Here is a 15550-nt window from a genome sequence, read left to right on the forward strand (position 1 = left end):
GCTTTCGAGGTGATATCCTTCTCTTTCGAGAAACACAAAACCATGAGCATGGTTGTGGATCATACTACTTGTGTTTCTTCCACCATGAGACTTATTGGTCGTCTTGGACCACTTGATTTCACACATGTTAGAGATAGTGCTTATGTTCATGATTTCCACATTGATATGCCTCATGATATATATATATACCTTTTGTGTTGAATCCAACTTGTTCATTATTTGCTTCTATCATATGTTTGGTTGCAACAATGACATTTCTTCATGTATGCCATGCACCTTTGATTGTCACATGATTGACTTGATTGCCTCACACATGATGAACAATTGCTCTTTCTATTGTGTTGAGTGCCACTCGATTTTCACTACACCCTATGCACGTTATGCTTGGATTGTCTTGCACCTGCCCCATGTGTTTAGACATCTCATTATATTTGGTGTTGTGAATGATTCCTATGCATACCATAGACCATTTGTTGAGCGCTTTATGCATGCTTGCTATGAACTTGAGGTAGATGCCTACTCTCTAGTCACACATATTAGCATCTTTACCTCACCTTTGCATGCTTGTTTCCATGATGCCCTTGATTTTGCTCAATTTGTGTGCTTAAATGCCATGTCACAATCCTTTGTTACACCATATGCTATGCTTCATGATGACACTTGTTGTGTGAATCACCTCTTGAATGCTTGGTTTTGCACTAACGCTAGCCACATTTGTTTTTCCAAGTGTTTGTTGTCTTTGCTCCTTCTGAAGGAATTCCAAGATGGTGCTACATTGGAGAGTGCCTGTTGTGGGAAACCTCGGCCACGTATGGGATCAAGGGTCCCTTGCTGGTTCGTAGGGGGGTGTCATGTTGCACAAAGAGCAGAGGATCATGGGGCAGCACGGCAGGGATCATGCGAGCAATTTTACCCAGGTTCGGGCCGCCGTGAGGCGTAAAACCCTACTCCTGCTTTGGTGGACTGATGGTGGAAGAATGGTGGTGGAGTGTAGTACACTTGCCCGGCAGGGGCGGCAGTGGCTACACGCGTATGAGTGTGTGGTGTTCAACTTTCCAACCCCTTCTACGGTTTCCACGGGCCTCCTTTTATAGATCAAGGGGTTACCACAATGGCAAATCAGTCATTATGCACTGATAACATAGCAAACAGTGCTATCATACCTAACTCTGCACGCTAACAGAGCGCATTAAATGCGCCGCTCAACATCACATCGTTTCTCGCCCGGCAAGCCTTGCTAGGCTAATTTTCCAGCTTCACACCTGCTCACTCGACACGTCGCAGGACGGGTGTCGTCTGTAGGTTTTCCTGTAGAAAGAGGCTGCCATGTGGCGAATGGCTGCCACTTAATCGCTTTGCAGATTGCCGATGTGGGTCGTGGTGGAGTGGTTGGTGAGTTGTTTCTTGCCTCCGCGAGTCCCGACAGACCCTGCCAGGCGTCTTGGATGTTCTCTTCCGGGGATGGCCCCGCCCTCGCCAAGCTCGTTTTCCCGGCAAGGGAGGCTTTTCTCCTGGTGGTATCTTGCTTCTCTGGCTTGGTCTTGGTCCTCTTGATCTGCATGTTGGTCCTTCAATGACCTTGATCTCTTAGAATCTGGCATGACCTGGTGCCATAACCTTGTTCTCGTGCCTGTGCACAGTCAGGGCAACATACGCAGGGTCTGTTGCACCGACAGAAGCCCCCGGGCCTGCCCTAATCGTGATGCCGAGCATCATCAGGGTAGGCCCTAATAAGTGCACAGACAGGGGTGTCGAAGAGGTTGGTCTCGTGAGGTCTTCTTTGCTTCTTCATTAATCTCGAGCCCGAGCCAGTTTTTGGTTTTTCCATGCATCGTGCGCAACGTTACGAAAAAACTCAGATCGTGGCTTGCAGGACACCGGCGCCCCACGATCACGGGGCAGAAACCGCCATCCCACTTGCCCCCTGCTTTGGGCGCACCCACCACGTGTACTCCATGCATTAGGAGGGGTAGGTGGTGGATGCGGAGTGCACGGGTGTGAGTGCCATGGCAGAAAATCAGGCATCGCTAGTTGGGGCAGTGGGTCGGTCCTGATTCCCTGTGCCACTAGATGGGCAAGGAGGCCGCATTGGAGGAACAGGGCGGCCACCCCCTAGAAGAGAGGCCAGCCCCCTGCCTCATCTTCCTATAAAAGAGGGTAGGAGCAGGGCATCTTCATACGCACCCGCTTCTTCTTCTTCCTTCGTAGTCTTTCTTCACTCACCATGGTGAGAGGGCGAGGGCGTGGAAGTACTCCAGTGGCAGCGAAGAGGGCTTCTACTCGACAGCGCATTCCCCCTCCCCTAGATCCCGTGGTTCTGGAACCCGGTGCAAGAGGCGGAGGGAGGGGGCGAGGTCGTGGCTGTTGTGGCGCTCGAGGAAGAGGATGATGGGGTGGCGCTTTGGCCGCGCCCCCACCGGCAGCTCGTCCCCCGATGGAGGGCCACGTTGGAGATCAACCTCGGGAGTTCATCATGAGGCTGTACAAGCCTTTGTGTGGCCATATCTGTCTCCCTACTCTATTCGCACAGGAAATGGAGCTTGAATCGCCACATGCTCTGAGGCTGCATATGAGGGGATGTGGGAACAGCGACATGATGGTTGATGTCGACTTCCATGCTCCTCATGTCATGTACCTCCACCGTGGTTGGAAGACTTTTGCCCGTGCCCATGGCTTGTCAGAGGGGCATGTTCTCCAGTTTAAATTAATGGAGAGCGGCCTGCTCTCCGTCAAGATCTTCGGGCGCTCTCGAATTCGCTTAGGGTGCTGTGCGGAGATCTCGACCAACGACGAAAGCTCCTCCTCGAGCGAAAGTGACAAGGAGGACACTGACGGTAGTGACGATGGCAGTGGGCAGGAGGGCGATGACTCTGGCTCCGGTTGAGTGTCACCCGCACCATCTTCATCAGGTGGCAGCACCATCATCTGCATCTGCATCCCCCCCTCCCCCACCACCACCCCGGTAAGGTGATTTGCCAGGGAGTTGGATGCAGAGGCGGGGGTGGTGGCCCCCGTCTTCCTCCAGCGGCCTCCCAGCTGGACCTCGGCAGGCTTCCTCTCGGGCTGCAGCTCCGTTAGCCCTGCCGCATTCTGCTGGCCTTGGTGGTGGTGGTTGTCGGGTCGCCTCCGCCATGCTCTCCATGGACGCGTTCGCTGATGCCTCCCCGCCCTCGCCGGGCTCCCTCTCCTGGAGCCCGATGGGGTTGTCCTAGCCCTCTGCTCAGGCGCTCCTTCTGTCCTCTTTGCCTTCACCACTCATGCCTGGGAGGAGAGGGACAAGAAAGCGGATTACGGGGCACATATTGTTTTTAGTCTTAAACTTGTAGGCACTTGCCAAATTAATTCAAATAATGTAATCTCTCTAGTCCATGTTTGTGTTCTGTAATGCTTGTACTTGTATGATCAGCATATTAATGAAAAGGATGAACATTGTCGGGAACTCATGCATGTGTATGTCCATGCAGAGGTGGGATGCCTCTTTAGTTAAATAAATGAGTTTTTCCCGACAAGCTATCCTGCCGGTACCGTTTTTATTTTGTTTGCCGGGGACCAGAGCCTGTCGGGCAAAAATTAAAGGGACCAGTGTCGGTGTCAAAACCGGCGGATCTCGGGTAGGGGGTCCCGATCTATGCGTCAAGGTTGATGGTAACAGGAGGCAAGGGACACATATGTTTACCCAGGTTTGGGCCCTCTCGATGGAGGTAAAACCCTACTTCTTGCTTGATTAATATTGATGATATGGGTAGTACAAGAGTAGATCTACCACGAGATAGTAGAGGCTAAACCCTAAGAGCTAGCCTATGATGGTATGAATGTAATTGTGATCAGCCTTCTAAGGACCAACCTCTCCGGTTTATATAGACACCGGAGAGGGCTAGGGTTTACATGGAGTCTGATACGTCTCCAACGTATCTATAATTTTTTATTGCTCCATGCTACTTTATCTACTGTTTTGGACTATATTGGGCTTTATTTTCCACTTTTATATTATTTTTGGGACTAACCTATTAATCGGAGGCCCAGCCCAGAATTGCTGTTTTTTGCCCATTTCAGTGTTTCAAAGAGACAGAATATCAAACGGAGTCCAAACGGAATGAAACCTTTGGGAACGTGATTTTCTCATCGAACGTGATCCAGGAGACTTGGACCCTACTCCAAGAAGTGCCAGAGGCGGTCATGAGGGTGGAGGGCTTATTTTGATGAATCTATGGCTAGTAAATTAGTTTATAATACATAGAGAAGTTGGAATACAGTAGGTTTAACACCAATATAACTAAAGAATGAGTTCATTACAGTACCTTGAAGTAGTCTTTTGTTTTCTTTCTCTAACGGAGCTCACAAGATTTCTGTTGAGTTTTGTGTTGTGAAGTTTTCAAGTTTTGGGTGAATTCTTTTGATGGATTATGGAGCAAGGAGTGGCAAGAGACTAAGCTTGGTGATGCCCATGGCACCCCCAAGATAATCCAAGGACACGAAAAAGTCAAAGCTTCGGGATGCCCCGGAAGGCATCCCCTCTTTCGTCCACTTCCATCGGTAATTTACTTGGAGCTATATTTTTATTCACCACATGATATGTGTTTTGCTTGGAGCGTCTTGTATTATTTGCGTCTTTGCTTGTTAGTCTACCACAATCATCCTTTCTGTACACACCTTTTGAGAGAGCCATACATGAATTGGAATTTGTTAGAATACTCTATGTGCTTCACTTATATCTTTTGAGCTTGATAGTTTTGCTCATAGTGCTTCACTTATATCTTTTGAGCATGATAATTTTTGCTCTAGTGCTTCACTTATATCTTTTAGAGCACGGTTGTGGATTTGTTTTAAAGAAACTATTGATCTCTCATGCTTCACTTAGATTATTTTGAGAGTTGTTAATAGCATGGTAATTTGCTTAATGTTAATATACTTGGTGTTCAAGATATGTGAAACTTTCTTTTGAGTGCGTTGAATACTAAGATAGGTTTGATGCTTGATAATTGTTTTGAGATATGGAGGTGATAATATAAAAGTCGTGCTAGTTGGGTAATTATGAATTCAAATAATGCTTGTGTTGAAGTTTGCAAGTCCTGTAGCATGCACGTATGGTTAAAGTTGTGTAACAAATTTGAAACATGAAGTGTACCTGGCTTGTGCATCCTTATGAGTGGCGGTCGGGGAAGAGCGATGGTCTTTTCCTACCAATCTACCCCCTAGGAGCATGCGCGTAGTACTTGATTTTTGATGGCTTCTAATTTTTTGCAATAAGTATATGAGTTCTTTTGACTAATTTTGAGTCCATGGATTATACGCACTCTCACCTTTCCACCTTTGCTAGCCTCTTCGGTACCGTGCATTGCCCTTTCTCACCTTGAGAGTTGGTGCAAACTTCGCCGGTGCATCCAAACCCCGTGATACGATACGCTCTATCACACATAAACCTCCTTTTATCTTCCTCAAAACAGCCACCATACCTACCTATCATGGCATTTCCATAGCCATTCCGAGATATATTGCCATGCAACTTCCATCATCATCATCATGACATACATTACTTTTGTCATATTGCCATTGCATGATCATGTAGTTGACATCGTATTTGTGGCAAAGCCACCATGCATTATTTTTCATACGTGGCACTCTTGATTCATTGCACCATCCCTGTACACCGCCGGAGGCATTCATATAGAGTCATATCTTGTTCTAAGTTTCGAGTTGTAATCCTTATGTTGTAATCAATAGAAGTGTGATGATCATCATTATTAGAGCATTGCCCAAAAAAGAAAAAAGAAAAGAAAGGCCAAAAAAAGAAAGACCCAAAAAAAAGAGAAAATATAAAAATATAAAAAATAAAAAGGGCAATGCTACTATCTCTTTTTCCACACTTGTACTTCAAAGTACCACCTTGTTCTTCATGTAGTGAGTCTCATATCTTGTGCTTCAAAGTAGCACCTCGTTCTTCATGTAGTGAGTCTCATAAGTTGTCTTTTTATACTAGTGGGAATTTTTCATTATAGAACTTGGCTTGTATATTCCTACAATGGGCTTCCTCAAATGCCCTAGGTCTTCATGAGCAAGCAAGTTGGATGCACACCCACTAGTTTTCTTTTGTTGAGCATTCGTAGCTCTAGTGCATCCGTTGCATGGCAATCCCTACTCCTCATGTTGACATCAATTGATGGGCATCTCCATAGCCCATTGATTATCCTCGTCAATGTGAGACTTTCTCCTTTTTTGTCTTCTCCACAAAATCCCCATCATCATATTCTATTCCACCCATAGTGCTATATCCATGGCTCACGCTCATGTATTGCGTGAAGGTTGAAAAAGTTTGAGATTATTTAAGTATGAAACAATGGCTTGGCTTGTCATCAGGGGTATAGAAGTTGGGAACATATTTGTGTGAAGAAAATGAAGCATAGCCTAACTATATGATTTTGTAGGGATGAACTTTCTTTTGCCATGCTATTTTGAGAAGACATGATTGCTTTGATTAGTATGCTTGAAGTATTATTATTTTTGTGTCAATATGAACTTTTGTCTTGAATCTTTCAGATCTGAATATTCATATCACAATTAAGAAGATTTACATTGAAATTATGCCAAAGTATCACTCCGCATCAAAAATTCTTTTTTTATCATTTACCTACTCGAGGACGAGCAGGAATTAAGCTTGGGGATGCCTGATATGTCTCCAACGTATCTATCATTTTTGATTGCTCCATGCTACTTTATCTACTGTTTTGGACTATATTGGGCTTTATTTTCCACTTTTATATTTTTGGGACTAACCTATTAACCGGAGGCCCAGCCCAGAATTGCTGTTTTTTGCCTATTTCAGTGTTTCGAAGAAACAGAATATCAAACGGAGTCCAAACGGAATGAAACCTTCGGGAACGTGATTTTCTCACCGAACGTGATCTAGGAGACTTGGACCCTACTCCAAGAAATGCCAGAGGCGGTCACGAGGGTGGAGGGCCCCCCCCAGCGCGCCCCCTGCCTCGTGGCCCCCCTGTTGCTCCACCAACGTACTCCTTCCTCCTATATATACCTACGTATCCCCAAACTATCAGAACAGGAGCCAAAAACATAATTCCACCGCCGCAACCTTCTGTTCCACGAGATCCCATCTTGGGGCCTGTTCCGGAGCTCCGCCGGAGGGGGCATCTACCATGGAGGGCTTCTACATCAACACCATAGCCCCTCCAATGAAGTGTGAGTAGTTTACTTCAGACCTTCGGGTCCATAGCTAGTAGCTAGATGGCTTCTTCTCTCTTTTTGGATCTCAATACAATGTTCTCCCCCTCTCTCGTGGAGATCTATTCGATGTAATCTTCTTCTTGTGGTGTGTTTGTTGAGACCGATGAATTGTGGGTTTATGATCCAGTATTATCTATGGAAAATATTTGAATCTTCTCTGAATTCTTTTATGTATAATTGAGTTATCTTTGCAAGTCTCTTTGAATTATCCTTTTTGGTTTGGCCAACTAGATTGGTAGTTCTTGCAATGGGAGAAGTGCTTAGCTTTGGGTTCAATCTTGCGGTGTCCTTTCCTAGTGACAGAAGGGGCAGCAAGGCACGTATTGTGTTGTTGCCATCGAGGATAACAAGATGGGGTTTTTATCTTGCATGAATTTATCCCTCGACATCATGTCATCTTGCTTAAGGCGTTACTCTGTTTTTAACTTAATACTCTAGATGCATGCTGGATAGTGGTCGATGAGTGGAGTAATAGTAGTAGATGCAGAATCGTTTCGATCTACTTGTCTCGGACGTGATGCCTATATACATGATCATTACCTAGATATACTCATAACTATGCTCAGTTCTGTCAATTGCTCAACAGTAACTTGTTCACCCACCGTAGAATATCTATGCTCTTAAGAGAAGCCACTAGTGAAACCTATGGCCCCCAGGTCTATTCTCATCATATCAATCTCTATTGCTTTATTACTTGCTTTTTTTACTTTGCCTTTTACTTTTCACTTTGCATCTATCTATCAAAAATACCAAAAATATTATTTATCATCTCTATCAGATCTCACTCTCGTAAGTGACCGTGAAGGGATTGACAACCCCTAATCGCGTTGGTTGCGAGTAGCTATCGTTTTGTGTAGGAACGAGGGACTTGTGCGTGGTCTCCTACTGGATTGATACCTTGGTTCTCAAAAACTGAGGGAAATACTTACGCTACTTTGCCGCATCATCCTCTCCTCTTAGGGGAAATCCAACGCTGTGCTCAAGAGGTAGCAGAGTCGGTTACAAGGAACAAAATATAATATTCAGATCGCCAAGCTTGCCTTCCACGCCAAGGAAAGTCCCATCCGGACACGGGCCGAAGTCTTGAGTCTTGTATCTTCACGCTTCAATAGTCCGGACGTTGTACACAGTCCGGCTGTCCGGATACCCCCTTATCCAGGACTCCCTCAGTAGCCCCTGAACCAGGCTTCAATGACAATGAGTCCAGTGCGCAGTATTGTCTTCGGCATTGCAAGGCGGGTTCCTTCTCCGAATACTCCAAAGTACCTGTTACGACGAATAGTGTCTGGTCTTTAATCAATGATGTGCTCCTCGACTTCAGTGCCTCAGTAATGACCATCTCCATGTGTCGAGCGAATGCGAGGAGTCAAGGTATTTTTGCATTTGCCACCCTCGATCCTCCGGGCCAACCGTCTATTTGAAGGGACAGGAATTCTCAGATCCAAACCTCACTCTCCTCTCTTGAGCTAGCATCCTAGAGCGCTCCGCGAAAAGCCATTCCAACATGGCCGGCCGTCGCAACCCTTCTGCTTGCCCTCCTCGCTCTAAGTCGGGGGATTGGGGAGAGTGCTCAGTTCCTCACAGCCACTTGGTGAAGTTACAAACCCAAGGGTTTCTCCCACCGGCATTCATGGTCCCCGTTCGAGCTGGAATAGCCACTTACGATGGAGGGGAACAAGCTGAGGGATCTCCTAAACCATCTCCGGAGGAGCGGATATGCCTCATCTCGCATCTGCTGTGGGGCGTCGGGTTTCCTATCGACCCGTTTCTTCACGGGCTCCTAGAGTTCTATGGCCTCCAGTTACACAATCTTACCCCAGCCTCCATTCTGCACATAGAGGGGTACATCACGCTTTGCGAGCTGTTTTTAGGCAGCGAACCACACTTCGGATTATGGAGGAAGTTGTTCTGCCTTGTCCCCCGCACCCACGGAGAGTCCCTATATCAAGTGGGCGGGGCCAAATTATGGCGCATTGTCGAGACCGGATACATGTCCGGCACTCCTGAGAAGGCACTAGAAAACTGGCCTTCAGAGTGGTTCTATATAAATGACGTTCCCCTTCCGGATCCAGTCTGGATGGGTCTCCCCAAGTTCAGCAACGCCCCGCCGAGGGCACGCCTAAGCTGGCATCCCCGGGGCCCTCAAGAAGAGGACACAAGGGAAATATACCTCCTTATGAATAGGATAAAGTTGTTGGCCAAATCCGGACTGACGATAGTCGAGGTCATGGCGATATGCATAAAGTGGGGAGTGCAACCGCTCCAATATCGGGGGAAGCCCATGTGGCATTTCAACGGGGAAGACGACGCCACCCGCTGCGGTCGCAAGGGTCCGGACTCCGCTGCCGCTTTGGCAAGGATATTGTCCGGTTTGTACAAAGGGGAAGAAGAGGAATTCCTTTGCATAAAAACACGAGACGGATTCTCCATGCACAACCCCCTAGCATGGGTAAGTTGCCATTTTTTCCCTGCTTCACTTACTCTAGCATTCTCATGCTAAGATTACTTGCATCAATGCTTTTGAGCAGGAACTGAGGAGGGCCGTAGAAGGAATCTTCAGCCCCTCCCCGCAACTAGAGGACCCTGGAAGGGCCCTAGATCCAGGACTCAAAGTAGATCCGGATGTTACTGTGGAGCTTGTTAACGGGGTATTTTATCAGGCGAGCTGGGATGGCGCCCTGGTGGCCATTACGGCCGACTACCCTGGACTACTCCCTGCGTCGCATGTAAGCTGAGCTAAAAAAACCATATCCTCCGAAGAGGACTTTCCCCAGGTATTATAATTTACCCTTGAGGTGTCGCTCTATTTGCAGAAACGACGGCAGGAGCGAGGGGCCGAGCCCCAAGGGACTCGTCAACCACGGGCGTCCGGATCGGGCAGGCTCAAGAGGAAGGTGGTGAGGGCTGACACACCACTACAGAGGTAAAGTCATAGCCTGTCCTGCTGTTATAGAATTTGAAATATGACAGCGCCCTTTGTGTCTGGCAGGAAGAGGAATAACCGGGCTATATCCGGAGACCCCACCAACCGCGCCTCCACCAGCCGGGTTCTAGAACCTTCTTCGAGAGCGGAGGCGGACACGAGGCCAGCACCGCATAGCTCTCCGACGGAGGGTGCGAATATGTGTTCGGCCATGAACTCCAAAGTGGAGAGCGCCATAAACCACCGGCGCTGGAGGGCCGTGCTCCGGCACAACATCTTTTCCGAAGAGGCTTTTAATGCCTTCAATTCGGCGGACGCATATGTCCGAGCCGCTCGAGGCGGGCTTGCCCAAGCGACAAGCCAGTATACCAAAGACATACGGGTAAGAAATTTTGATAAGTATGCCTAGCAGTAGCCCCTGAGACTTAGAATAGTTGGGACAACTGTTTGAAGGATCAATATATCCGCAGGTCCTTGTGGACAAGAATGAACAATTGGCGCAGGAGCTGGAGGCATGCAAGGCCCAATTATCTGATGCAGTAGCCAAGTTAGAGGGATCCCAAAAGGCCCCCGCTCGTAATATTTGTCTCCATTATACGCAGATGTACTAGTTAATAAATGGCTGGTGCGGTTAGTCTAACAGTAAATTCTGTAGACAATCCCAGGGTGAATCCGGAGGGCGCAGTGGGTGAGGACTCGCATCTCCAATGGCAAGTAAAGGTCGGCGAGCGCATCCTTACGCAGGTAACGCAAGAGAAGAACAAGCTTCATGATGCCAATATTCGTCTGGACGTGGAATTAAAGGACGTCCGCGCTCAACTGGCGGACTCCGTGAAGGAGAACAAAAAACTTCGACGCGGCATTTATGGTAAGAGCTCAAGCGAACTGTTTGATAGTACGGCGAGGAAGTTTATTAAAAAGATTTTTCCTTACAGGAATGTTAACGGGTCGCCCTGAAGAGGAGATGCCCTCATCTGCAGGTGATTTGCTGCAAGAACTATCGCAGATGCACGAAAGTGCTCGGCAGGTGATGCATGGCGTTGCTCAGGCCCTGTGGCCATCAAGCCTTCTGCCGAATGGCATGGGGGAGCTTGCGGACCTGCTTCAAGGAGCCCGGCGGCGCCTCCGTCTGTGGAAGATATCAGCCTGCCGGCAAGGAGCGAGAGAAGCCTGGGCAATGGTGAAGACGCGCTACACCAAGCTGGACCCGAACCATATGGCCGAAGTGGGACCAGCGGGGCCCGATGGGCAAGAAATTCCCGTGAGCCTGGTATATGACTAGGTAGCATTAGCCGCTAAGTATTCTCAGCTGGATTGTAGGCTAGATAGCCTGTTAGATGGTATAGAGGAGGAGTATAGTCAGTCTCAGTGACTTTGTAATTTAATTGGCATAAACAGCCCCTAGCTGGATTGAAATCATTTGTCGTGGCGGACCTTTTCGCTTCAGCCCCCGGATCCTATAGTTCGGGGTGTGTCCGAATACCTGCTCGGTTATACAAGAACCAGGGTATGCGTGGAGACCAGGCGTAGGGGTCATAAGTGCTTGAACAGACAAGTACCCAACTAGTTATGTTATATTGCATGGATAGCAAGAAACATCTTCCAGGGAGAATAGTTTCGTTAGGGGTTCCTTTCCCTGGGTATGCATGTGTCAATGCACATGTCCGGACTGCGAACTATGGTGCAGGACAAAAATCTTCTGGGGTTTTTTTTGTAACCAACAAATACATCCTTTGTTCACTGATCGAATATTCTCTTAAGGAAACTAGCTTTCGGCTTCACCCAGTCTGAGGTACACATCCGGCTTAACCGGCAGTAACAGTCGCAGAGGTGCTCCCCTTATGCCCTAGCCCAATTAACGGGAATGTAGGGCATAAACACAAGAGCCAGGCAACCCAGCTTGGCCACATCTTAAGTCATATCGATGCATAAAATAGTGAAGAAAGGCACATATGGAAAAGGAACGCATATGCGATGGGCAAAAAGCCATTTAAAGTAATTATGTCTAGCTTCCGAATAGGAAGCCCCCAGGTATAGCTTACACACATAGTACGGCCGGAATGATCCGGTAACCCGCACTGTATTAAATACTTTGTGTGAGGAGAGAAGGAAAAAGAAAAAGGAAAAAGTCAAGAAAGGAGAGGAAAAGAGGTGGAGCATAATTAAAAAGGAGGGGTGAGGAGACGAACACTGACTTCGGTGTTAGGCGTAGAATCTCCGGAGTCTGGCCGCGTTCCATGGGTTCGGCTCGAGTCTGTTATTGGATGCATTACGTAGACGGTACGCTCCTCCGGTGAGAACTTTGTCAATGATGAAGGGACCTTCCCACTTGGGTTTGAGTTTGTCCTTCTTCTTCTCCGGTAGGCGTAGAACAAGTTCGCCAATATTGTAAGTTTTGGCCCGCACTTCTCTGCTTTAATATCGTCGAGCCTGTTGCTAATAAAATGCGGAATAGGCTTTTGCGACATCGCGCTCCTCCTCCAGGGCATCCAAGTTATCCTACCGATCTAACTCGGCTTCCTTCTCTTCGTACATGCGTACGCGTGGTGAATCATGTATTATGTCGGAGGGTAGTACTGCTTCCGCATCGTACACCATAAAAATGGTGTATATCCGGTTGTTCAATTCGGTTTGGTCCGCAGCCCTCAGAGTATGGAGTCTAGCTCCTCTACCCAGTGTGTATCCGATTCTGTTAAAGATCGCACTAGTCTGGGTTTTATGCCGCTCATGATGAGACCATTTGCACGTTCGACCTGGCCGTTTGTTTGGGAGTGGTAGATGGAAGCGTAGTCGAGCTTAATGCCCATTTTCCCGCACCAAGTTTTCACTTCATCGGCTGTGAAATTTGAGCCATTGTCAGTGATGAAGCTATAGGGGACACCGTACCGGTGTACGACCCCGGATATGAAGTCTATTACTGGTCCGGATTCGGCCGTTTTAACTGGTTTGGCTTCAATCCATTTGGTGAATTTGTCCACCATCACCAGCAAGTATTTTTTCTTATGGCTTCCCCCTTTAAGAGGTCCGACCATATCCAGCCCCCAGACAGCGAAGGGCCAGGTTATGGGGATTGTTTGGAGAGCGGTGGGGGGCATATGACTCTGATTAGCGAAGAGCTAGCAGCCGACGCAATGTTGGACAAGGTCCTGTGCGTCTGCTCGGGCCGTTGTCCAATAGAAGCCTGTATGGAAGGCTTTGCTGACTAGTGCTCGAGCTGTGGCATGGTGTCCTCCCAGTCCGGCATGGATTTCAGCCAGGAGTTGTCGTCCTTCCTCTTCGGAGATGCACCTTTGGAGCACTCCGGTCACGCTTTTCTTGTAGAGTTCCCCTTCGTGGACTTTGTAAGCTTTAGAGCGTCGAACTATGCAGCGTGCTTCATTTTGGTCTTCGGGGAGCCCTTGTCTATTTAGGTAGGCCAAGAAAGGCTCGGTCCATGGGGTGATTACGGCCATGATCTCGTGGGCCGAAGAAGTTATTTCGGTGGCGGAGCCTCCGATTGTGTCTGATGGTTTGTAGTCTGGGGGTTTATTCGGATCCGTGCTGGTATTCCGGACTCCCCTTCCCATATCATGGATGGCTTGAACATCCTTTCTAGGAATATATTAGGTGGGACAGGGTTGCGTTTGGCGCCGATGCGGGCGAGGACGTCCGCCGCTTGATTGTTTTCTCGAGCCACATGGTGGAATTCGAGCCCCTCGAACCGAGCTAACATTTTGAGGATGGCATTACGATAGGCCGCCATTTTCGGATCCTTGGCATCAAAGTCTCCATTTATTTGTGATATTGCAAGGTTAGAATCCCCGCGCACTTCCAGGCGTTGGATGCCCATAGAGACCGCCATCCGAAGACCATGCAACAGAGCCTCATATTCGGCTGCATTGTTGGAGTCTGTGTATAATATTTGCATGACGTGTTGGACCATGTCCCCGGTGGGAGACGTCAGGACTACCCCTGCTCCCAGTCCGGCCAGCATTTTGGAGCCGTCAAAGAGCATGATCCAGTTGGAGTACGCGCCATACTCTTTAGGGAGTTCGGCTTCTGTCCATTCGGTGACAAAGTCAGCTAGTACTTGCGACTTAATGGCTCGCCGTGGTTTGTATATTATGTCGAACGGCAGGAGCTCGATAGCCCATTTAGCAATCCGGCTCATAGCGTCGCGGTTATTAATTATGTCATTGAGTGGTACTTCGGAGGCGACGGTAATTGAACACTCTTGAAAGTAGTGTCTTAGCTTCCGGGATGCCATGAAGACCGCGTATGCTACTTTTTGATAGTGCGGGTATCGGGATTTGCATGGGGTGAGGACCGTAGATATGTAATAAACCGGCTTTTAAAGCGGGAATTTGTATCCGTCTACCTCTCGTTCGACGACGAGCACTGCGCTTACCACTTGATGTGTTGTAGCTATGTATAGTAGCATAGGTTCGCCGATATTTAGCGCTGTTAGGACTGGATTACTGGCCAATAAGGTTTTTATCTCATCGAGTCCGGCCGCGGCTGCTTTCGTCCATACAAAGTGTTCGGTGCGCCGAAGGAGGCGATAAAGAGGCAATGCCTTTTCGCCTAGCCTGGATATAAAGCGGCTCAAAGCGGCCACTCATCCAGCTAGCTTCTGGATGTGCTTGAGCTCTGTTGGTATAGCTAACTGCGATAGAGCTCGGATTTTTGTTGGATTCGCTTCGATTCCTCTATTGGAAACAATGAAGCCCAGCAGCTTCCCCGAGGGGACACCGAAAACGCATTTTTCCGGATTCAACTTGATGTCGTATGTCCGGAGGTTATCGAATGTGAGCCTCAAGTCATCTATTAGGGTTTCGATGTGTCTAGTTTTTATGACCACTTCGTCCACATATGCTTCCACTGTTTTGCCTATTTGTTTTTTCAGGCATGTTTGAATCTTGCGTTGATAGGTTGCGACGGCATTCTTGAGCCCGAAGGGCTTAGTGTTGAAGCAAAAGGGGCCATATGGCGTTATAAAAGCTGTTGCAGCTTGGTCAGACTCTGCCATCTTTATTTGATGGTATCCGGAGTATGCGTTGAGAAAACACAGCGAGTCGTGTCCAGTTGTGGCATCGATGATTTGATCGATGCGAGGGAGGGGAAAGGGATCCTTGGGGCAAGCCTTGTTGAGGTCTTTGAAGTCGACGCATAAGCGCCAAGATTTGTCCTTTCTTGGTACCATTACCAAATTTGCCAGCCAATTCGGATGTTTAATATCTCTGATGAATCCGGCCTCAAGCAGCTTGGCTAGCTCTTCTCCCATGGCTTGCCGTTTGGGTTCTAAAAACCGCCTTAGGGTCTGTTTGACCGGTTTGTATCCCTTTAGTATATTAAGGTTGTGTTCTGCCGCCGGTGTGGGATGCCTGGCATATCCGAAGGGTGCTAGGC

Source organism: Triticum dicoccoides, chromosome 2B (assembly GCF_002162155.2).
Source record: "Triticum dicoccoides isolate Atlit2015 ecotype Zavitan chromosome 2B, WEW_v2.0, whole genome shotgun sequence".
Classification (NCBI taxonomy): Eukaryota; Viridiplantae; Streptophyta; class Magnoliopsida; order Poales; family Poaceae; genus Triticum; species Triticum dicoccoides.